The sequence below is a fragment of the Canis lupus genome, chromosome 16 (assembly GCF_048164855.1).
Source record: "Canis lupus baileyi chromosome 16, mCanLup2.hap1, whole genome shotgun sequence".
Classification (NCBI taxonomy): Eukaryota; Metazoa; Chordata; class Mammalia; order Carnivora; family Canidae; genus Canis; species Canis lupus.
In genome coordinates, this window is record NC_132853.1 from 46,580,895 (window position 1) to 46,606,463 (window position 25,569).

Sequence of the window (25,569 nt, forward strand, 5' to 3'; positions counted from 1 at the left end):
CTGGTGATTCCCAGATTGTCAGGCCTCTACACCAGACCTCTCATCCTCCATCCTTAGTTTTGTATACATAGTAGGTGGAAGATCAGAAGTGAGGAGCACCTGCTTCTCCCACCATCTTGATGTAGAAACCTAGGACCATCTCTGGGTTTCAGTCTCCACACCTCTAAAATGATATTCCACTTTCCAGATGTATGATTCCAAAGAATATCCACCAGGGAGGCATCGAAAATTATAATGCCTAAAAAAATCGAGTTCATCATCTTCTGTCACAAAATGATGCTTTCTTCCAGATTTCTGTTCTAGCTGCAATTAGTAATGAGACTGTCCTGGGAGCTCCAGGTACAAGTTTACAGCTTTCCTTAAATCCACAGTCTTCTCACATCAAGTCAACACAAAGTCCTGCTCGTTATTCTTAATGCTTAGATCTGTCTAGGCAGATTTCTAGATCTGTTTTAGGAATTGGAAAGTTGACATGAAGTTACAAGTTGGGACTCAGAGAAGAACAGAAGTTGAGTAGGTGGAGACAATGACCAATGCTGATGATGTTGCTTAGCGGTTCAGAGAGGACCAGCCATGACTCCTTCATCCTCTCATATACTCTTTGCTCTCAAGGACTGAATATACAAGTGGACGATGGCCAGAAAATAAATAAAAATAGAACTCTGACCCCTAGTTTCTGTAGCAACCAATCTGGCAAGCCAAATCATGACCTCCATGAGCAATTGAGCAATTTACTCAACTTAGGACAAACTGGAGAAACCCAAATATGTTCTTTAATGAATTGCATAGGATGCCCAGCTTCTAATTAGTCCACTTCCGCCATCCCTATCATACTAACAACCTCCCATCAGGACATACCTGAAATTGGACCTTTCTGTCCACAATTAAGTTTGGCCACTCCTCTGACTTTGACTCTCTGCCAAATGCAAATGACAGTGATTGCCTCTCTTGTTATGGCAAGGTCTGAGTCAACTGTCTTTGCAGGTTCTCAGGTCTTTGAGGTCTAAAGTTGGTCTTTGATGTCTAAAGTTGCTTGATATACATCAGTTTAAGTAATATCCTTGTCAGGCAGTGATTCTTGAACTATGCCTCTAATGAACATTGTGTTCCATGACAAGAGGAAAAGTATACTGCCACTAATAGAAAACAATCGTAGTCCTTCCCCTTCTGTGATTAAACAACAATCTTTACAAATACACACACACACACACACACACACACACACACACACTCCATCTTCCCTTTCAAAGGGTTTTCTAGATCATCCACAGGCTCTACTTTATCGTGGAGAATTCCTTTAATGCATGGAGAAGAGAGAAGCTAAAGAAGACAAGACTGAGTTGTTCTACAGAACAAAGATCTGAGGTAGATGGAGAAAGAGAGAGAAAAACCAAATGGGCTGGGCATCAGGAAAACAAATCTGAGAAGTGTGAAACTAAGAAGAGACATTTTTGGCAACAGATGCAAATGCAGTGATAGATGTTGAGAGAAACAGTGACAGAAGAGGGGTTTTTAACAATATTTGCTGACGGATGTGCACCTTCACCTGAGGGGACATTTTGGAGTGGTGAGAACTTTCTATATTTTCTTTTATGTATTTGTTACTAGTGCACATGCAATGATCAAAACTCATTTTACTAACACAAGTGAACAAAGAAATAAACAAAAGACAGAAACAGACTCATAAATACACAGAACAAAATGATGGTCTCCAAAGGGTGAGGAATGGGCAAAATGGGTAAAGGGAAGTGAGAGGTACAAGCTTCCCAGTCACTGAATGAATAAGTCACAGGGATGAAAGGTACAGCATAGGGAATATAGTCAATGGAACTGTAATAGCATTGTATGGTGACAGGTGGTAGCTACACTAGCAGTGAGCACAGCATTGTCAAGTCACTGTGCTGTACACCTGAAATTATGTAAAATTGTGTGTCAACTATAATTCAATTTCTAAAAAATAATTTATGAAATAAAATTTTAAAATTCATCCAATTAAAAAATTTTAAAAATAAAAATTCATCCAATTAAACATTTAAATCTGTGCATTTTATTATGTTAACTATACCTCAAATTAAAAGCAGCGCAGTCCTTCTTTCCTTCCTTCCTTCCTTCCTTCTTCCTTCCTTCCTTCCTTCCTTCCTCCCTCCCTCCCTTGCACCCTCAATCCCTCCATTCCTTTGTCCTTCCTTTGTAACTCTGTCCAAAAGTCATGGGGCAGACTCAGTGGGGGAGTCACATTGACCCTTGAGATACTGACAGCCCAGTGTTGCTGCAGGATTGGCTACAAAAAGGGATTGAGAAACAGGCAAATATATGAGGGATAATGGGAGTCAGGATTTTAATGGTGGGGAGAAGAAGCAAAAAGGAAAGAAGGAAGGCTTAAATAAACCTTGTAGCTTTGGATTGGAAGTAGTGATAGCAGTACAAATTTTGCATATATATGGACAGAAACAGAAATTATAGATACAAATTATAGATACACGTGGGTAAGTATGTGTGCCTGTACATACATATTATTCCTAGCTCTTTCCAAGATAGCCTGGGAATGACAATATACTTAGTATATTGTCTAGGTGTGCCTAGATCTTGGTTTCTACTATAACTATCCAAGGCTACTTGGAAAATTGGCTGATTCTAGGACTAGAAAGTGTAAGACAAGTCTGGAACATTATGTTATGAAGAACAACTCAGATAATGCTCAGAGAATGATAGGGACATGTTAAAAGGACCCAGAAGGCATTTGAAGGGGCTCTCAAAATGAGACAGTTTGAGTGTCAAAATAAGTAATGATAGTAACAAGTTATAATCCATTGACTAAAATGGAAATTAAGGAGTCCATTTTGATAGCAATAAACATATTAACAAGTATATTGGAAGATAAGAAAGTTTTCCTTATGGTAGAGTGCCAATCAATTAATGTAATAGGAATACTGAAATCAGAACATTGTCATTTGGAAATCATCATAGAAATATTTAATTCTAAAAAAAAAAGAAAAAAAAAAGAAATATTTAATTCTGGCAAAAATACCAATGGATGTTAAACTAGGGGGTATTAGTGGGATTAGAAATGGGATGCTCGGGATCCCTGGGTGGCGCAGTGGTTTGGCGCCTGCCTTTGGCCCAGGGCGCGATCCTGGAGACCCGGGATCGAATCCCACGTCGGGCTCCCGGTGCATGGAGCCTGCTTCTCCCTCTGCCTGTGTCTCTGCCTCTCCCTCTCTCTGTGTGACTATCATAAATAAATTTAAAAAAATTAAAAAAAAAAAAAGAAATGGGATGCTCATATAGCCTTAAAAATATCTCCACTTAAAATAAGTATTTATTACAAAAAGAGAAAAAAGGAATTTATAGTGGAAAGATTTGGCAGACATCATCTTAATCAAATTATCAAAATTATATCACCATTAATGAGACAAATTGACATAGTGTGCCCCCAGAGAGGATGTAATGGAAAGGACACAGCATCTCTTCTGCAACAGTCCTGCCCTTCACTTGATGACCTGGGTTGTGTCATGGGAAAATATTGCACATACTCAAGTTGAAGGACATTGTGCAGAATGACTGCCCTGTAATCTTCAAAATGGCCAAGGCCATGAAAGGCAGAGAAAGACTGAGGGACCTTAGGGAGAATTGTTACGTGAGTGTGCCATGTTGTTGCTGTAAGTGCCTGAGGGGATGTTTGGTGAAGGTTGAATGGGGTCTCTGGGTAAAGAGTATTTGGAGGTTTTTGTTCTATTCTTGAAATTTTCTGTATATTTTAAATTTGAAGTTGCTTAAAATATAACAACACAAAACAAATACGTGCCCTTTTTGTGGTTTCCTTGAGGGTGGCCTTAAGCCAAACTGTATAAGGCCTCAACTTTTTTTGGCATCACCCCATAAAAATCAGTATAATGGACAGAATTTTTTCAATTTTAAGTTTGTATATATGTATGTGTATGTGTGTGGATATGCGTGCGTGTGTATGAAGAGAAGTAGTCATAAGCAGTTATATATATATTATGAATACACATTATTTTTGAACCATTGGCATCCAGCTCCTATTTGCCAGCTATTAAGCTTTGGAAAATAATGCAAAAATTATAGTATCGAGCCAATGAAGAAACAACTAAATCAAACTTAAGTCTGAACAGCTTTTCAGGGGAGTCAGATGTGTTTGTGGTTTCAGGGGAAGCGGTGTGTTTTCCCTTTTTTGTTGTTAGTAAAATTTTCCCTGGTTTGTGTAATTAAATACAAAGATAATGGATGGTAATGTGCACAATTAATAAATTATCATTATTATTAGTCCTGAGTGTACTGCCACTTGAACATGTCTGAGAATTACAAGATGTTCTCAGAACTCTTCCAAAAACACACATGGATCTAATGAAGAGCCTTCACAATGAGCCTTAGGATGAGACGCAAGCATTCATCTTACATTGGTGAATCATTGCCCCGAGTAACTTCAGCACCATGTGGTTGGCCTGGAGTCTGATCTATCTCCTCCATATAATTCAACTCCCACTAACTGCCTTATAATAAAAAACAAGAAGCTGGCTGATCATCGATGTTACATGACATTTTAAAGACCCATTTAAACTTACCATTGAAGTTTAATTTGGCAGAGTAAATGGAAAAACCCTTAAGAAAAAAAAGCCCCAGGAATTTTGGCAAATCAAGTGGTTGTTTTGTATTGTTGGGGTTTATATTCACCACTAAAGATTAGCCAACCCTTGGACTTAATGTTGCACTTAGTATATTGCTTTGTTAACCCTGGGCAGGAATACACAGACACATAGACATTTATTTTGAAGAATACATGAAAACATTTGTCTTATAAGAAACATAGGACCTTGTACTTGAAACCCTTAATGACTTCATAGATCCATCCCTATTCTCTTTTGTAGATTAAACTATAGAGACCTTGACTCAGAGTTCAAGGTTCTGTCTTCCTAAAATCACATTGCATCACATGTTCAAAAATGTTCTTATTTACTTTACAAGCAGAGACTTTGACCATAACATTAAACGTTTCGCAACAGTTTAGATTAAAAACATTTTTTTTCAATATTGCCTCTTTCTGGGGTGAGATTCTAGCCACATCCACCAACAAGCTCCCAATGCAAAGATGCAAGTGCCTTTTCTCCTCTGATAACAGAATCTATCAGAAACTATGCACATGTTTGCAAAGAGGGTAAAGGAACATATTACAGAGCTTAATGGGCATGATTATACATGTCTACAAAAACACACATGGCCAGCCTGAGTCATCACTGAAACATCTTTGTGTGAATTCTGAGATCCCCTACATGAAAATAGCTTCTACCTTGAAGAAACGAAAGTCTTCTATATACTACAATTTCAATCTTCATCTAGAGCTGTTCTTCTTAACCTTGGCTGTACATTATAATCTCCCAGACCATTTTAAAAAAAAGAAAAGAAAAATTGAATAGACTTGCTGGGGGTGGTAGAGGTCTAGGCATTGATTAATTTTTTTAAGTGCTGAGGTAATTATGATTGCAGTGAGGGTTAAGACCTTCTGTCTTAGCATGGTAATATTTACCTAAGTCAAGTTCAACTGGTAGGTTTCCACCACATACGTTCTCTCTCTTGGCAAAGTGACACTACTCTCTATACTTTCTATATTATGGGACTCCTTGATCTCTTGTGAATTACCTCTTGGCTCCATGAATTTATTCACTCTCTTTTTTTAAAGATTTACTTATTTATTTTACACAGACAGAGAGAGAGAGTGAGTGAGCGAGAGCACAAGCAGGAGGGGAAGGAGAGAGAGAGAAAATCTAAAGCAGACTCTGCACTGAGTGCAGAGCCTGATGTGGGGCTCAATCTCTCAACCCTGAGATCATGACCTGAGCCAAAGTCATGAATCAGATGCTCAACTGACTGCATCACCCAGGCACCCAATTCATTCAGTATTTTACAAACATTTACTAGGCCCTTATTAAGCCAAACTTTGTGGTTGATACTGGAATTTCAGAAAACAAGAAGGCTTCATTGTTGTCTATAAGGAGTTCACAGTTTACTAGGATTGAAATATGGTGCTGTAAATAAAATAATAGAAGAAAGTCAAAGGTGTTTATTTTCCTTAAAAGCACCTGCAGAGGGACACCTGGGTGGCTCAGTGGTTGAGTGTCTGCCTTCAGCTCAGGGGCGTGATCCTGGAGTTCTGGTTTCGAGTCCTGCATCGGGCTCCCTGCGAGGAGCCTGCTTCTCTCTCTGCCTGTGTCTCTGCCTCTCTCTGTGTGTCTCTCATGAATAAATAAATAAATAAAATTTAAAAGCACCTGCAGAAACTTCACAGTGGGTATTTCACTTGGATTATGTTTTATAGGACCTTAGTTGTTCAAAGGGAGTAAGGTGGGGTGTGGGAATGTGATGGTAAGGATCAGATATTCCAGGTAGTTGCCAAGGCAAAGAGGCATAAAACAGCAAACAGTTGAATGTTGCTGGAGCAGAATATTTCAGGTATGGAATAGAGGGAGATAGGCTGGAGAGAGGGGGGGATCTAGATGACAGAGCCTCTTATATTCCATGATTAGGGGTTTGAATTCATCCTGAAGGCAGTGAAAGAGAGAGCCAAGGTCAGGTTTATATTTTGGAAAGAGTGTTGATGGTGGTATAGAAGACAAACGGGGGTAAGAGAGTAGTAAGGGAGAGAAAAGGATTGGGGAAGAGAAAGAAAGACAGAAAGAAAAGAAAAAAAGACAGAAATAAAGATAATAAAAGAAAGAAAGAAAGAAAGAAAGAAAGAAAGAAAGAAAGAAAGAAAGAAGAAAGAAAAGAAAGAAAGAAAGAAAGAAAGAAAGAAAGAAAGAAAGAAAGAAAGAAAGAAGAAAGAGGAAGGAAGATAAAGAAAAGAAAGAAAGAAAAAGAAAGAAAAGAAAGAAAGAAAGAAAGAAGGAAAGAAAGAAAGAAAGAAAGAAAGAAAGAAAGAAAGAAAGAAAAAGACCTCAGTACATCTCAAACCGAACTTGTCTTCCATTCTGACTTTCCAAATGAAACTTGAACACTGTGGTGTCAGTGAGTGGGAGCATTTTCATGCAATGAGCAACATAAAATTGGCCACACTTGGAATTGGAACGTCGCTGTTCTCCCGAGGCATGCATTGGAAGAAAGGACTTTACTCCAAAGAAGGGACTCCTAGCAAAGGACTGAGGACCGTAGTCAGCACTGGAGGGAATTTTGCTGGACAGAATCACCAAACTCAGATGTTCAGGTTTTAAACTGGATTTGGAGAAAAGTGTCCACCATGTAACTGTGATATAGAATCTATGGAGGAGAATATGAGCCAAATAGAACAAAGGAGCATAGTGCGTAGTTCTTCAGAGGATGACTCCTCCAGGAAGGAGGCCATGCCCACCACAACGGAGAGAATGTGATGCCCTGGTTAACGATGGGTTTTAATCATAGTACACTTGAGTAGGAGTCTTGACTCTGCCTCTTATTAGCTGTGGTATCTTCAGCAAGTAAGAGCCTATAGTCAAGTTTTCATCTCTTAATATGAGGATGAAAAGAAAACCTACTTCAAATGCTTGTTGTCAGGATTAAATTGGAATACATGCAGAGTACTTAAAAAGTGCCTGGTTTATACTGAGCGCTTGAGAAAATTTTGTTCTCATTAACATTCTTCTTATCGTTAATATCAATGAGTCAAATGTCTTACACCAAAGTCCTGGAAATTCCCACACAAAACCATAATAGATTTCAATAAGACTCAGTGAATTGGTGTTCATTACTAGAAAACACAAAAGAACAAAAGAAAAAAAAAAGCCACTTTCCATACACTACTGCAAAATGTCAGCATCATCCTTAGGTGGTGGAATATGGGTAGTTTCCTTTCTTCGCTCTTTTTAACATGTCAGGCTGTTGTTTTATTTTGTTTTTGCTGATTTTTTTCAATATGCTCAGTAGAGAAGACAGAAAATCTATTTCCACTTTCGGGGAAAATGTAAGATTTCCTGCATGGAGGGGCACGTGGGTGGCTCGGCTGGTTAAGTGTCTGCCTTCAGTTCAGGTCATGATCCTGGGGTTCTGTGATCCGGCCCTGAGTTGGGCTTCCTGCTCAGCAGGGATCCTGCTTCTCCCTCTCCCTCTGCTCCAACCCCTGCTAGTGTGCTCTCTCAAATAAGTAGATAAAAATCTTAAAAAAAATATTTCCTCCATGGAAATCTACAAACACAAAAGTAGGTATGTAATACTTGTGTGTTACAAGAGCATTCCTGGGCACTGCATACTTGGCCTTGGTCCCCACGGACAGCACAAGCATAGGATCCCTCTGCTCCATGAACTCATCTTTGTATAGAAAATACTACTGATGTTTCCCTCCAATATAAAGCAGAGTCATCATGTCACCCATGGAATGTGTAGTGATCACCAGAAACCCCAGCCAGTTCCTCCAGAGTCAGTCTTCTCAGCGTCCTTTACGCCTGGCAGGTGGATCTGGTGCCAGGTCCCAACTCTCTCCCTTTTCCTGTTTCACATGAAATCCAGAGCTATGGCACATTTGGGACAAAAAGGCTGTGACACTTTGGAATACCAAGGAGAGAACACTGGGATCTTTCCCATAGACATCATCCTCTATTTAGAAAAAACATATTGTAAGCAATCAAAAGGACAGATTCATATGATCTCATTACTAGAGATTCTAGAAGGGAACAGATGAGGGCCTGTGAATAAAACGTTGAAAATGTGTTCACTGATTATCTGAGGTAGAAGAAAATGAGAAGGCAGCCAGAGAAACTAACATGACTTTTCAAGAAGTTCTCTGATGAGCTCAGATATAGAAAGAAAAGACCCTGCTAAAAAGAAAAAAGAAAGAAAAACAGAAAGGAGAGAAAAAAGAAAAGAATGGAAGGAAGGAAATACTACATAGAATGAATTCAAATGCAGCATAAACCAAGGCTGCAAAATATCAGGAGCTCAGATGACTAAGACAAGGCCAGGTTGAGATAAAGATGACGTGAGCTACAAGGACAACAAAGGTCAGAGTCACAACAGGAAGAACGGGGGCGGGTGTTCTACTTCACAAAGAAGAGGTTCATACAGTGGAGAATTATATGTTTATTCTTCTCATTATAGAAGCATGTTTCATCTGTCTAATCAATCTGGAAAACAAATATTTGAAACAAATAAAAATCCTATCATCTTGCCACGTAGAGTTATGTCCTTGCAGCCTTTTTATATACCAAAATCGAAATCAGGATCATACGCAGCACATAATTTTGTGTTTTATTTTCATGTCATAAGCACTTTCCTAGATCACTACTTCTGTTTTAACAGCATGTTCTTTTAAAGTCGCTGTATAAAAACTTTCATTGGGTGTAGTTTAATCATCTCCCAATTTTTGGACATTTAGATGGTATCTTTTACCATGTGACTAATGCCAGAGTTAAGATCCTTTTATAAAATCTCTCAATATATAATGTTCTTAAGATCTTATTTCTAGGGATCCCTGGGTGGCGCAGCGGTTTGGCACCTGCCTTTGGCCCAGGGCGCGATCCTGGAGACCCGGGATCGAATCCCACGTCGGGCTCCCGGTGCATGGAGCCTGCTTCTCCCTCTGCCTCTCTCTCTCTCTCTCTCTCTCTCTCTGTGTGACTATCATAAATAAATAAAGAAAAAAATATTAAAAAAAAAAGATCTTATTTCTAGATGTGGAAGTACTTGAACAAAAAGCAAAACATTTTTAAGGATCTTGATACACATTACGTGGTAGCCTTCCAAAAAGGTTAGCCAGATTTATGTTCCAACTTTCCAATGCTTGAAGGATCTAAACACAGGGCAAAGAGAGAGCACAATTATTTAATCTTCAGTCTTCTTCTGGCTTATCTAGCAAAGAAAATTATACTTACACCAAAAAAGGTAAGGTGGACATTATGAAGATGGAATTGGAATTCAACTAAAAAATACTATGAGTAGCTAGCTATTCAAAATGTATTTCAAAAAAAAAAAATGTATTTCAGAGGGGCACCTGGCTGGCCTAGTTGGTGGAGAGTGTGACTCTTGATCTTGGGGTTGTAACTTCGAGCCTCACGTTGAGTGTAGAGATTACTTAAAAATAAAATCTTTAAAAGAATGCATTTCAGGGCTATTAACCGAGGAAAATGTATCCCAAGTTGCAAGATCTTGTAGTTATGACCTCAACATCACTGTCATTATTCTTTATAAGATGGTAAGGAAAACAATCTAATAACATGAATATTTTATTTTAAAAAGTACATATACAACATTGTGACGTCATAAAGAATATATATAGAAAAAATGCTAGAAGTTAATGCACCAAAATGTTGAGTATGTCAGCTAGAAGGAGAGGGTTTTTTTTTTCCTTATTTTCTCCATTTCCAAATTTTGTGTAATGAATTTGTAACACTATATGGTGGGGGAAAATGAATTTCTAAAAATGACAAGAGAGATTCTTGAAGACACAGGAGGAAAAGCCATAGTTTGTGAAAACCAAGGATCAGTAAGATTGACATAAATCCACAGCCCAATGGTTTGAATTGTTATGTGCACTTGGATGAAGGTGAGGGGATCACTAAAAACCAACATGGGTTCTCTTCCAACAGGTTACAACATAGTAAAATTGAGTCTGATTTTGACACAGTTATTAGGCTAACAGACAAGGGGAAATGCTCTAGCTGTGGTGTGTGCCTCCATTTTAGCAAACTTTTTGATGACACTCCTCCTGATGGAATCCCTGGGAGGGGGACACTGAGTGTGAGTTGGACTGAGGCATCTGGATGGCTCAGTCAAAAGAGTGTGTGATTCTCCATCTTGGGGACATAAGTTTGAGCCCCATGCTGGGTGCAGAGATTACTTAAATAAATTTTTTTAATTTAAAAAAAGGGCGAGTGGTTCAGTCAATTAAGGGGCGGTCCTTGATTTCAGCTCAGGTCATGATATCAGGATCCTGGGATGGAGCCTGAGTTGGCTCCGCACTCAGCGGGGAGTCTGCTTCAGGCTTCTCCCTCTCCCGTGGCCCCTCTCCCCACTCGCTCACTCTCTCTCTCTGTCTCTCTCTCTAAAATAAATAAATCTTTTTAAAAAATCTTTAAAAAATATTTGAAGTGTGGATTGGACTCACATATTACCAGTTGACTTTGCAGCTGCTTGAACAAACTGTATGCGAAAGGCTCTGTTAAGTAGCTCTAAGGAAACAACCAAACCCCACGGGGGTTTAATAGCTCTAATGGGGTTAGATTATGTGAAAGTATACAAAGTCTTGGGGAACGGTTCGCAATTTTTTAAAAAGATTTTATTTATGTATTCATGAGAGACACACAGAGAGAGGCAGAGACACAGGTGGAGGGAGAAGCAGGCTCCATGCAGGGAGCCCAAGGCAGGACTCGATCCTGGGACTAGGATCAAACCCTGAGCCGAAGGCAGATGCTCAACTGCTGAGCCACCCAGGTGTCCCATGGTTCGCTATTTTTAAGATGGTTGGAGGCAAAGATCTCTCCCATGAATACTATCTACTGCTTTTTTTTTTTTAATTTTAATTTTTGTGCTCACTTCGGCAGCACATACACTAAAAAATTTAGTCTTTAAATTTAGAGTGGGTATAGACACCCAACAATGTTGAATTATGTGGACTCCTCAAGAAGATCATGGATTTTAAGAAACATTCTTAAAGCATCTCATTATATGAATATGTATGAACATATCAAGGACCCTTACAGATGTCTCCTAGGTGAAAACAAATCCAACTGGTCATTCAGCCTGTCAAGGGCATTATGACTTTCCCTTTGTTTCTGTGTGTTCTCTTATCAGTTTTCTTCAACACAGCATACCTACCTTCATGTACTTGCCCTGCTCCTAATCTTTCCATCAACATCCTAGAACTAAAGATCTTTGTGCTATGTGCATAGGAGTACACTCCTCTCCTTATTCAGTCTGTTATACAAAAAGCTGATAATTTAGAAAGCCTTTTCAAGACGAAAACTATAGAATTTTGTCCCGAGTCCTATTCTGTTTAATAGTTTCAACAACCAGATGAAGTCCAAAGAACACTCCTGCAGGTTTTCAGATGTTGCACAAGCCAAGAGAACACAGAGTTGATCACAAAAAAATGCAACATCAGCCAGAAACCACAGGATAAGCCACAGGATAAATTTCACAAGACTGATGTAAATCACAGCATGTAGGTTGATTGAGTAGAGGGCGGAGTAGTTGTAGCTTGAAGAATTTCCAGATCCTTCTGTTGACCACAGTTTAGCTTGACCCCCAGGATGGGACTGAAATGTAATCAAGTTAGGCTCTGTTCAAAGACATAGACAAATCCTGTCTCAGACACAATTGCTCCTTTGTATTGTGCTGGTCAGACCAAGTTTGGCAGTTCTTACGGAGCATACCAAAAAGTCAGAATTCTCTGAAAGACAATGAATAGTCTCAAAGTCATGTAATGGGATAATAATTCAAAGGATCATGGATGTTTACTCTAGAGACGAGAAGATTTAGAAAGCTGTCTCCAAGTATTTCAAAGATCCATTACGTTTTGAGTTGTTCCTGGAGGCAGGACTTGGATTAATGAGTAGCATTCATAGGGAAGAAGGATTCAATATATAAAATAAATGTTTAATAATTAAAGATGTTAAAGAAAAAAAAAATAATTAAAGATGTTCAGCCATGGAATTGGTTTCTTCAAGAAATAGTGAGAGTTCCGTCACTGGTAACATCAAGGTTCTGGATCCTTCGGAGTTCAATGAGTAGTCATCCCAAGAACAGATCAGGTCACTCCTGTTTAGACACTCCATGGCTCCCCATTAAAATTAGAACAAAATGCAGACTCCTCACTGTGGTCCACAGCGCCCTCCGTAGTCTGGCCCCTTCTGACCTGTATTTTCCGCTCTTTCTCCTTTGCTGCATTTTGTCTATTTATTCATTTACTTTGTGATTGTTCTTTAAGGATGACCATGCACCAAGCCAGCTGCAAACAAAGCCAGCAAAAGTCTGTGCCCTGAAATTGCTGACATTCTAGTGGAGGAAGAAAGACAAGAAGATAATGATAAGAAACAAATAAATGAAGTGTCAAGTGGTAAGTGCTATGAGGAAAAATAAACAAGGTAAAAGAACAGCGAGTGATAGGAGGAAGTGCTATTTGAAATGGGGCAATCAGGGCAGGCCTCTCTGAGGAGGTGACTTAGGGCAGAGACCTGAAGGAAAGGAAGGAGCAAACTCCAGGGATCCCTGAGGTTGTATTAAGGACACAGATCCAGGTCAGGAAGGTGATGGGCATGTCCAAGGAAGAGCCCAGCGAGGCTGGCAGGGAGTGAGCAAGAAGTGAGTGAGGTCTGAAATGGGGTAGGGAGGGGACAGTGAGGGGAGAGAAGCAGATCTTTTGGGGAAAGGATCCCTCTCGTGGCTGTGTGCGGAGCGTTCTCTAGGTGAACACAGATTAGAGCAGGGGGACCAAGACGATGGGCTCTCTAATAGTCGCTAAGACAGTTTGGGGTGCCAGAGACTTACTAGAAATAAGAACCAACACTTATGAAGAAAGGAAAAGCTAGATTGCCAGACAAAAAAGCGGAACTGAAATGTGAAGCCAGCAAGCCTCGGGCAACCCAGTGGGAAGCTCCGGGGCAAGTATTGGCCACCAGTGTCCTGAAATGTCTGGGCTTCTGTGTCCCCTCCCAGCTCAGTCACAGGAGGCAGGTTGCCCAGGATGGGCATGACATCAGGCAAGGACTGGAGTTCCTCATCAAAGGACATAACAGTGGGAGGCTGTGTGCCAGCCACACTTCCTGTAGATGAGCAGCAATCTTCCCTGGTGGAAGATTTTGGTGGGACATCCGTGTGACTCCCACAGAGGTAGATGCAGAAATTGCTGGAGTTTCTCTTTTATGCATTCCTGTCTAAGAATATTCCCTGAGTTTTATCAGGGCCAAGGGCTGCCCAGCTGGACACCACATTTCCTAAAACTCCTTTGTAGCTAACGGGGCTGTGTGACCACATCCTGACCAATGGGATGTAGGGGGAAGTGATATACTCAACTTCAAGGCTGCATCCTTAAAAGGAAGCCAGCTTCTCCCCTACACACACACACACACACACACACACACTCACTCGTTTCCTCTCCCTTGCTGTAGGCTGGAATAGAAGACATGGCATTGAGCCTGCTTCAGCCATGAAGGGAAGAACAGTAACTTAAGGAATACTGGAGACGCAAGATAGAATCTGGTTCCCTGGATGACCTCACAGCATAGAACTTTCTTCTACCTCTTGGCTAGGGAAAAATAAGCAGCTACCTTATTTGAACCCCCGTATTTTTAGTTCAGTATCTTAGCTAGGATGGTATTTCAGTTCCAGCACATTAGCCAACACCCTAGCTACCGCTGAGGCAATTGCCATAGCTCATGTGTTGCACCAAGATGGTAGCTATGGAAGTGGTGAGCAGTGATCAAATGCACTTGGAAGAAACAGTCATCGTGATTTGCTGATGGATGGAATATGAGATTCCAGAAAAAGAGAAGGTTAAGAATGACCTAAATTGTAAGCTTCAGCAATTGGAGAAATGGAGATGCCATTTATTGAGATTGGGAGACCAGGAAGGGGTTGACTTTGAGGTCGGTTCATGAAACCAGAACTGCAGCTTTTTACCCAATAGATTTGGGACACTTTCTAAAGCCAAGTTGGATATAAGAATCTGGAATTGAAGAAATAAGGATAGGCTGGAGAGATGATTCTGGGAGTTTATTGTTGGTATTTAAATAGTCTTGTTTCTTTCCCTGAAACATGCCAAAGTCTTTGCACTATTTCTCTTTGCTTGGAAAACTCTTCTTTGAGACATTTGGGTGGCCCTCCCTCTCATCACGGGAGGCTCCTTCTTTCTACAAACCTGGTAAAAACATCATCCTGACTCCCCATTCATTCACTCAGACCCACACCGCCCTGCTTTACCTGCTCCTCACACTTACCAGCACCTGAAGTTATCTTTACTAATTTGCTTGTGTATTTATTACCTGCCTTTCCACTTGGAGTGCAGGCCCCTCTAAGACTGACTCTGCCTTTACCTGTTATGTCCTCAGCACCCAGAAAGTGCCTAACACCCAAGTCAGTGCTCCATAAATAGCTGTCAACTGACTGATGGAAGAACATTGTCGCTCAAAGCCATTTCTCTGGCAACACTCACCAACTTCACATTCTCTTGTGCTAATAAAGCTCTTTGGAAAATGCAAACACTTCTTGGAAAAGTTAAGTCTCATCCATATTGTAACAAAAATTAATTTAATAGGGTCATATATATAGTAAATACCTATTATAAGTATATAATAAACATATAGATAGACATCAGATAGGGTAGCATTCAAGAAATAAGCATTTTGGTTGAAATGGAAGGAGCATCTTGAAGGGGGTAGATGGGCCTGGCGGCAACTAGAACAAAACAATAAAACCGTGGAGTGAGAGTAAATGTGACTGAGCCAAGCAGAGAGAGAGGGCAGATACAGGGAAGATGCAGAATAGAGTGTGACCAGGGCCAGTTTTATCTTCTTGTAGCATCCCTAGAAGCTGGGTGCTGAGCCTGAGTTAAAAGATCCCGGTTAGGGATCCCTGGGTGGCGCAGCGGTTTGGCGCCTGCCTTTGGCCCAGGGCGCGATCCTGGAGACCCAGGATCGAATCCCACATCAGGCTCCCGGTGCATGGAGCCTGCTTCTCCCTCTGCCTGTGTCTCTGCCTCTCTCTCTCTCTCTCTGTGACTATCATAAATAAATAAATTAAAAATTAAAAAAAAAAAAAAAGATCCCGGTTGCCATTGAACAGTGTGTCTTGAGCACCTTCAAACTAATGTTTTTATTCTTTTTTAAAAAAAGATTATTTATTTATTTATTCATGAGAGACACAGAGAGAAAGAGAGGCAGAGACACAGGCAGAGGGAGAAGCAGGCTCCATGCAGGAAGCCCAACGTGGGACTTGATCCCGGGTCTCCAGGGTCATGCCCTGGGCCGAAGGTGGCAATAAACCGCTCAGCCACCCAGGCTGCCCCTAATGTTTTTATTCTTTTTAAACGAATGTTATTTATTTATTTAAGAGAAAGAGAGAGTGAGCGCATGGGGGGAGAGAGGGAGAAGCAGACTCCCCACTGAGCAAAGAGCCAGAGATCATGACCTGAGCCCAAGGCAGACACTCAGACACCGACTGAGCCACCCAGCTGCCCCCAAACTAATGTTTCTAAACAAACCAATGTCTTCTATTGGAATCTGGCGGAAATTCTGGAATTGTCTTTCACCGAGATCATAATTTCACAACAACCCACAATATAGGAGAAACAGGTTGTTTAACTCAGGTCTCAACGGACGTTTCCTTTAGTGAACAGCAGGTGGCGGAACAGACCCCAACGTGCAGGCCGCGTTCTGGTTCTGAAGATTCAGAACATGAATTTGGCGAACCAGTCACACATTAAGGAGCCTCTATAGATGGAGATGTTTCAATGCATCAGCAAAAGCAGATGGTAGCCTGTGCTTTCCCACCCCACCCCCCTTTACTTGAAGGAACACTAAAAAGATCTTCATCTTTTGCTCCATGATTCCTCCCCGTTACCCAAATACTAACCTTTTCTCCAGCTAAATGGAAAATGTGTGAATGGTATAGAGAACACAAGTTAGCGATAATAACTCTTGGAGTTGCATTTATGTGTGAAAGTGACTTATTTAGTTCATGTTGCCGCAACAAGGAAATGTATGAACATATGTATGTCACATAAGAATATTTCTTCGAGCAAATAGAAATGAATAATTAAAGTTGATGTATTTACTATGATAAGGCTTCCCTTTGGCAGTACACCAGCAAACCAATTTCACAGCAGAAAAACATTCTTTTTTTTCCTGGAGAGTTTGTCATTTGGACAGAGTAAATATGATTAGAGTGACACCTGCTTTGTAACTTATATACTTAGATATACTTTTCGATCTGAGTTTAAATAGCTGTCCCCAACCCACAGCCCATAGCCCACATACACCCCATAGAGATAGTACCTGTTGACTTGTATGTACTCACCTGTAAAACGCTTCCTGCTCTGCAGGGGGAAATATTTTAAATCCATCCATCATTCCTCTAACAAGTTAAACAGGTAGGAAGTTAATGATATTGATCTGCTGAGCTACCTGTACGGGATCAATATCCACTACCTATTACAGAGTCTATTATTGCTCTTTCTGAGTGTGTGACAGATGCCTTATTTGTGAAGTATCTGAAGACAAGAGGTATGCATTTTAGGGGCAAAAAAACCATCTGGTTCCTATAGTTCCTCAGGACATTAAAAAAAAAGTCTTAAGCTGAACAGGAAAGGAACCTGCCTCAAAGAGGGAAAAATTAAGATTTTTTGAAAACCTATTAATTGCTAGATCTTTCCAACTGCCATCTCATTTAATTTCTATTACAACTTCATGAGGCAGAGGTTACACTTATGTTTTATTTTTTTCTATTGGAGTTCAGTTTGCCAACATATAGCATAATATCCAGTGCTCATCCCACTATACACTTATGTTTTAGATGAGGAAACTATGGCTCAAAGAAATGAAATGACATACATTAATTAACACAATTACTGAGTAGCCATCAGGATTTAGACCAAGCCTATCTCCTAGACCAATGCTAGGTTCTCATGTGTGACTCCCTCAGACCAGTACCACCAGCATCATCATCATACCCGGAAATTTCTTCAAAATGCAAATTCTTGGGCCCCATCCTATTCCTACTGAATCAGAAACCCTGAAGGTGGGGCCCAGAAATCTGATTTTATTTTATTTTACTTTATTTTATTCTATTTTTTTTAGAGAGTGGGAGGTAGAGGGGCAGAGGGAGAGGGAGAGAGAGAATCGTAAGTAGGCTCCATGTCCAGCATGGAGCCCAACATGGGGCACCATCTCACAACCCTGAGATCATGACCTCAGCCAACATCAAGAGTCAGATGCTCACCTGACTGAGCCACTCGGGCACCTCCAACAATCTGTATTTTAATAAGCCCTTCAGGAGATTCTGATGCAAGTTCAAGTTTGATAACCACTGTCCTAGAGGCATTCTTCTTCTACAACATTGTGATACATGGGAGCGATGCACAAGGAGGGGGAACAAGTGTTTACAGAGGCACCATCAAGAGCCAAACACTATAATGGGTGTGTCCCATCTTTTAATCCTTACAGCAGCCATTCAAGTTTGGTGACATTATTTTGATTTTATGCTGAAGAAACAGAAGCTGAGGGTGATAGGGTCATTTGCAGAAGCTCCCGATACCAGTAAGAGTCAGAAAGGCAATTCATACTTGGGTCTATCTGATTCCCTAGCTTAAGCTTCTTTTATAATGCACTAGAAAGTTCTATCCTAATAGTGATACTGGTCAGCCAAGGGTTTGTCTATCCTGAGGGTACTCGTCACACACAATTGTAGTAGGCTTGATTGTGTGGCTTCCCAGGCTAAATCTAGATCAAACGTAACAAACAAGAGGGATAGTGCTAGAATGTATTAACAAAAGCCAGAGGTAGTAAATAGATAGGTACATGGTCTGAAAGCTATTAAAAAGTGAAGCATAAAAAAATGTTAAGACTCTGTCACTTTATAGTCAGAAAAACCAATAAAGGTTAGTTATAAAAAGTTGAAGATCTGGCACTATATTGTGCAAGGGTCGATGGCACTTCAACACTTCTTAAACTTGTCAGGGCAATAATGGATATCCCAATGGTGGTTTGGCCACTGAAAATAAGTTGTGGTTTCCATATAATGATGTGTAAAGTACATTTTAGAAAGATCCGTGTAGGGATGCCTGGGTGACTCAGCAGTTGAGTGTCTGCCTTCAGCTCAGGGCGTGATCCAGGATTGTAGGATCGAGTCCCACATTGGGCTCCCCACAGGGAGCCTGCCTCTCCCTCTGCCTACATCTCTGCAGAATAAATAAATTTTTTTTAAAAAAGGAAATATCTGTGTAAGAAATAGTTAACTTGAGAAATGCTTTGGCTCTTGAAGCTCAAGGTATAATTCACTTGAGCAATTCTTCGGTATAGAGTTGCACATTCCTCAAAACCACTACTGCCTCAAATCAAGTTGGCCTCAGACTCCCAACCCTGCTTTTCCTCCCATCTCACTTTTATTGTTAAAGGACTCCATGATGCACCCTGTCCTAGCCCTCAGCTTGGAGAGAATGAGGTCCTGACCTGGATGCAATCACATGAAAAAAGGCCAGAAGATTGAATTTTAAGTTATTAATGCTCCTGAAATAACAGATAAGAATCTTGGAGAAGCCAATCCATCCCTTATCCTTCTGAATAAACAGAGATAAATAAAAAAGGCCCCATGAGTTCGAGCCCACTCAGGGATACAATAAATAAATAAGTAAATAAATGCCCCCATGAAACTGCTCTAGGATATCTTTTAAATTCAAATATCTTTTTAGCCATTGTTGCTACTATGGTCACTTACCAGAGATTTTCTTTCCCCCAGTGTTCCTAACCAAGATTTTTTTGCTCACTGAGTAACACCAGGCTTTGATGGTTGCAAATAAAAGATGCGCTAACAGACCACATATCGGAGTCTTAAATGTCCAGGAGAAATAGGACACAGAGGTGTACAGAGAATCCAGGAAATTGGCAAAAAAGAACAGGTCAGTGGGCCTGCTTGAGGGTTCGGCCCCATGAGCATCCTTTGCCACACTCTGCAAGTACCCAGCCAATGGTAAGCCACCGCCGCTAACAAGATCATGATAATTCCGAGCTCCTGCTGGGTCTTGCCAGGATAGTCAATGAAGTCTCACCAGGGAAATAAAAAGTGTTCCTACCTGAATCACTCATCAGGCTGGACTCATTACTGGCTTCTCTATAGTTGGGCCAAAGCAACAGGATAGCAATTTAGGGATGGCTGAGCTAAAGCACATCAAGACACGGTTGCTAAGCCCATACAGCGGTACCAAATTCAAGGCAAGCCCTTAAGTGGCTCCTACCGGCGAGGTGGGTTTCAACCAGCACCATCCAAGCAAGCTTCATAAGAAGTGCAGCTGATAAAGCAGCAGCAATTTCCACAAACTCTCACAAGTAGTGGAATATCTGAGGGTTTGGGCTAACGTGTGGGATGGGACGGCAAAACAGCAGAGGTGACAGCCACACCCAGAGCTCAGTTCAGACCCTGGCCGCCCTGCCTCCCCTCCCAGCACTGGCTCTGGACACCTCCTTTTCTTCAATCTGTTTATTAATGCTGGTTCACGGTTCCTACTGTGTGCCAGGCACGGTGCTGGGGCTTTTCTTACTTTATCTGTTAGAATCCTCACAGTCCTATGACATATGCACTATTATTTCCCCCTTGCTCTGATACAGAATCTGGGCTCTCAGTAAGGTTAAGTGTCCTACCCAAGTGAATGCAACTGTTAGGATGGATGTAGGCCTGGGATTTAGACTCAGACCTTGTGAGCCCAGAACCTGCCCTCTGAGCCCGTCACCCTTGGTATTCAAGGGGGGTCCCCAGAGCAGGGATATATGGCAGCAGAAAGTAGCAGTAGGGCCTGGGAGCTTGTTAGAAATGCAGAATAGAATCTCCAGTCCCACCTGTCATGCCCCAACTAAACAAGAATCTGCATTTTCACAAGATTCTTCAGCGAGCCATGTGCTTATTCCATCCAAGGACCAGCCTGCTCTGGACCGCTGTGCCTCCTCTCCCCATCTACTCCCAGTCCAAGGCATTCCCTGGGGACTGGTGGGGACCAGACAGGGTTGGAGGGAGGGAGAGGGAAGGAGCAGGTGTCAGTTAGAGGACATGGCTGGCCTACCACGAGGAGTAGCATCCAAAGGGGTGCCAAGGTAGATCTTGTTACTTCCAAAGACACAGAAATGACTTTTATTGCTCTTTCCCTGAGCGTGGCAATGTTTCGTGATGCTAATGGGCTAGAACACTCCACCATTCTAGTATTTCCCTCGGTGCCTGAGTCATTACCAAGAAACAGCTGCCTACCACTGACCTCTGTTTCTTAGAGACTGTTAACAGTCTTTAGAGCCTGTTTCAGTGCAGAATTTGTCCCTTTAATAAATGAGTTGGAACTTAAAATCTCTGTCTGAGAATGACTATCTGGCCCTAGAATCAAAAAAGATCTAGTGTCAGGGTGAGAGTGGCTATGTAGTCCAGAACCTGGGGATGCCTCCTAGGTCTCCGAAAGCTCTTCCAAAACATATCCCTGAGTCCTCTCCAGATTTGATGAGTCAGAATTTGCAGGGAGACCTAGGGATCCTTGTTTTAAAATGCTTTCCAGGTGATTCTGGCATAATCTCAGGAGTAGCAATTGTAAGCGCCTATTTCTATCCCAAACCCTCCCCTCTCCCAAACAAAATCCTATGGGCTAGGAGAAATTAGCTCCTTTGGCATGTGGTTGTCCAGCCTGTGTTTGGTCACCTCCAATGACAGGTAACTCACCACCTAGTGGGATGCCTTTTTAAAATTTTGAGTTAGTTCTAACGACAAAATTATTTTACCTTCTGCAATTGTAATTGGCCTCTCTGAAACTTCCCCTGATGATCTCGTTTCTATATCCTATGACCAAAAAAAATTGGGTTGATTCCTCTTCTACCTCCCAGCCCTGCCAGTACTTGCAGACAAAATGGGAAGCGGAAAGAACATGGATATAGAAATCTGTTAGAACTGAGTTCAAACTACAACTCTGACACCTGCTCCAACATGGATGAAACTTGACCCTTGATGACATTATGGTCAATGAAAAAAAACAGGTACAAAGGACAAATATTGTATGATTGCACTACTACGAGGTACCTAGACTAGGCCAGTTCATAGAAACAGAAAGCAGGGGATCCCTGGGTGGCGCAGTGGTTTGGCGCCTGCCTTTGGCCCAGGGCGCGATCCTGGAGACCCGGGATCGAATCCCACGTCGGGCTCCCGGTGCATGGAGCCTGCTTCTCCCTCTGCCTGTGTCTCGGCCTCTCTCTCTCTCTCTGTGTGTGACTATCATAAATAAATAAAAATTAAAAAAAAAAAAAAAAAAAAAAAGAAACAGAAAGCAGAACAGTGGTTAGTAGGGACTGTGGGTGGGAAGACGGGGAGTTATTGTCTGATGGGCAGACTTTCTGTCTGTGATGAAAGAATTCTGGAAATGGGTGATGGTGGTGGTTACACAACGTTGTAAGTGTACTTAATGCTACTTAAAAATGGACAAAAAAGTAAATTTTGTGTTATGCATATTTTTACCACAATGAAAAAATGAACAATGAAAAAAAAAAAACCCACAGCTCTGTCATTACTGGTTCTTGTCACATGTCTGAGCAGAAGCTTCTTGGTCTGTGAAATGGGTATAATATTAACTGCTGTGCACGTTGTTGTGAGGGGTCTGATAGGTGCAGTTAAATAAAGCATCCAGCATCACGTTGGTCTTTCCAGGTAACTTAGGCAGTGGAAGTGTTTCTCTGTGAGGAGTGATAGGAAATTTGGGTTCATCATCTCTAGTGACGTGAATACTGAGAGATAATCAAGATGAGCAGTCCGTCACAGAGGGCAGAACTTTAAAAAATCAGAATCTGAATGAGTTTTAAGACAGAACACCAAAAAAAAAAAAAAAAAAAAAAAAAAAAAAAGACAGAACACCAGCCTCCAGAGGCGTTGTAGCTTTTTTTTTTTTTAAAAGATTTTATTTATTTATTCATGATAGACACAGAGAGAGAGAGGCAGAGACACAGGCAGAGAGAGAAGCAGGCTCCATGCACCGGGAGCCTGACGTGGGATTCGATCCCGGGTCTCCAGGATCGCGCCCTGGGTCAAAGGCAGGCGCTAAACCGCTGCGCCACCCAGGGATCCCGGCGTTGTAGCTTTTGACAGGCACTTGATCTATGGGCCCGGATTATTCCCAGGGGCTCCCTGCTGATTCTCTTCTGTGGTTAGGAAGTGGACAGATCCAGGAGCTTGGGCCAAGGCGATGGTTTTCAAACCTGGCTGTACTTTAGAATGGCAAAGGAAGGTTGAGTGTCTGGATGTCTGGCCCCATTCCTGGAGCGTCTCGCTCAATAGGCCATCAATTAAGGACTTGGATGGATTCTTTATGTTCCCTCAAGTGATTGCGATATGCTGAGTTTGAGGGCCACTGGGGACTGTTAGCTGCCCCTGATGCCCAAGTAGTTCCAGTGGCTACGTGAGGAGAAGGGCTGGGACAAGACTCTGAGGTTCCAGAGGTCCCTGGGGAGCCAAGAAAGAGAGGGAGCCAAGAAAGAGAAAGAGAAACTTCCCTAACCCAAGATGGGAAGTTTGTTGAAGAATCAACGAAGTGAAGAATCAACGAAGCAGAAAGAGATGACAACAAAGAGAGAGGGAAAGGGAGAGCCCACAACTTTAGATCTGCATCAAATTAGGCTGAGCTCCATTTGACCGAAACCATGCAACACAGTTCTGCTGCACAGAGTTTGCTTACAAACAACGTTGCTTCTGTAATGAAATGAATGCACCTGACCTGGTTGTACGGTTACTGACTATGGTATCAGGGAGCCAAGAATTCCTTTCCCCTCAAAGGTCCTTCTAGCTGGATGAAGAATAAAATGGACATGATAGAGAATAACAGGAGGAAATCAAATTTAATAGGTGTAGGGATGGGGAATCCACATAGACATGGAAATTCCAAAGCCGGTCAGGCAAAATGAGGTCTGTATGCATCCTACACTGAGGAGAAGGGGGTAGGGGTCTGGGATGTCAGAGGAAAGATATGCACGTGCATGGTCAGAAGAGTAGATGTTTGGTAATTAGACATTTGTCCTGCCAAGCAGGTGGGTCACTCAGATAAAATGTACCTCTGTCAATAACCCTTCTTCTGGGAAAGACCCCCAATTTAGATTCTTCTGTGTGATTAAGGGAGGACAAAAATTCCTCTTGAGCCCACAGGGTCTCAAGTACCTACAGCTCAAAGTAATCCACATGCCAAAGTGGCCCATGCTGGTGGGGACTGTCCTGAATCCCTTCCACAGTGAAGGCTGGAAATTGAAAAGTGAGCAAGTTACATGTGGAGTGTGAATTCCGGTGCACCCAAAATCCCATTGCTGTATATTTCAAAACCAGCTTTGAATTGCTTTGGGCTCCTACCCAATGACTGGCAGAAAATTCAATCCTGAGAGATTCTGAAGGATCCCACCACTTCCTCTTGGTCATACAGTCCTCTGGCTTCCGTGGCATTAGCAGAGGGGGGCAGGAGCTTGGACTGAGGCCTTGGTCCCTCATCACCACCATCATTCAGGTGGCTCTTTGACCTCCAAGATGCTATAGATAAGCTTCGGTCCCCCCAAGATATGGTTTCAGACTGCCAGGCATTGTTGTGCTCTGTGGCCTCAGTGACATCCTTCCTACTAGTTGCTCAGAGGTCCCCTTCACTGGCCTGAAGGTACTACATGCAAGAGGGGTGCTCATGTGTGCTCTGAGGGAGCAGTCACCTCCCCTCTGGTCATTTCTGCCTCCCGCACTCCCTTCTAGCTGCTCTCGTTTGCTTATTTCTGCAGATCTCCCTACAATGTGCCTTTGGACACACCATGCTGGCCTCTCCTTCCTGGGAATGGGAGCCAGTAGGGAATGGAGGTAAGAACCCCACCTAAAGATCTTTTTTTCTCAGTAATTCTCCCTGATGCTGCTGTGGAGTCCATGGCTGGCTCCCTTCTCCCTTCAATGTCCTCAGCGTATTTGGGAAACAAACACACTTGCCAACCTGGGATGGCCCCGGCAGTCCCCACGGTCATAGCGATGATGTTATCTAGATGGCAAATGGAGAAGTGTCCCCCAACCCTGCCCCTACTCACACCGGGAATGGGCATTTCCCAAAGCACACTTCCTGAATCACCAGTAGGACCTGCTTAATATTGCTGCTTAGAAAGCCACAATCTTGCTCAACAACAGTCACATCCTTTGTGTTGAGTCTGGCCCTGAGATTTACATTCATAAGTGACTATGCTAGAAAATGTCCTGAAACTTCTGTTTTGCTGATTCTACTCTAGATGCGTATGAGTCAGGGTTCTGAGCTGCAAGTGACAGCAAGTAACTCTGGCAAGTATAAGCACAAAAGAAGCGTGTTCGAAGGCTATCTGGGCATTCATGGATTCTGCAGGGAGGCTGGAGAGCGAGGCTTGAAAAAGGCAGAACCAGGGGAGGTGAGGTAGCAGGAAGCCCAGCCTCGGTGCCTTGCAGATAGCACCATAGACCACAGGACTTGAAACATGACCACCGTGAGTAACCCTCTCCCCTCCACTCCTTTTAAAAAATATTTGTACGGGGGACACCTGGGTGGCTCAGTTGGTTAAGTGTCAGACTCTTGATTTCGGCTCAGGTTCCTTGATCTCAGGCTCAAGGAACTGAGCCCCAAGTCAGGTCCCAGTACTCAGTGTGGAGTTGGCTTGAGATTCTTTCTCTCCCTCTTCTTCTGCCCCTTGCACACACACTCTCTCTCTAAATAAATAAATAAAATATTTTTTAAAAATGTGTACAGTAAGCTATGTTTTTTTTTTAAATCATCCCAGCTTTTTAATTGATTGATTAATTAATTAATTTGAAGCCCTGTACTGGGCTGAGCATGGAGCCCAGTACAGGGCTTGAACTCAAGACCCTGAGATCAAGACTTGATCTTAGGGATCC

At 42.0% G+C, this 25,569-nt stretch overlaps 1 long non-coding RNA gene across 2 annotated transcripts; it reads left to right on the forward strand.

Moving 5' to 3' along the window:
- The first annotated feature begins 1,392 nt into the window (after positions 1-1,392).
- On the forward strand, positions 1,393-25,356 carry LOC140606940 (uncharacterized). Of its 2 annotated transcripts, XR_012009153.1 has the most exons (4): positions 1,393-1,567; positions 12,905-13,033; positions 24,447-24,522; positions 24,936-25,356. It is a non-coding gene; the product is annotated as an uncharacterized lncRNA (long non-coding RNA). The 2 variants fall into 2 exon arrangements; XR_012009152.1 differs by lacking the exons at positions 24,447-24,522; positions 24,936-25,356 and adding an exon at positions 14,085-15,151.
- Positions 25,357-25,569: the final 213 nt, after the last annotated feature.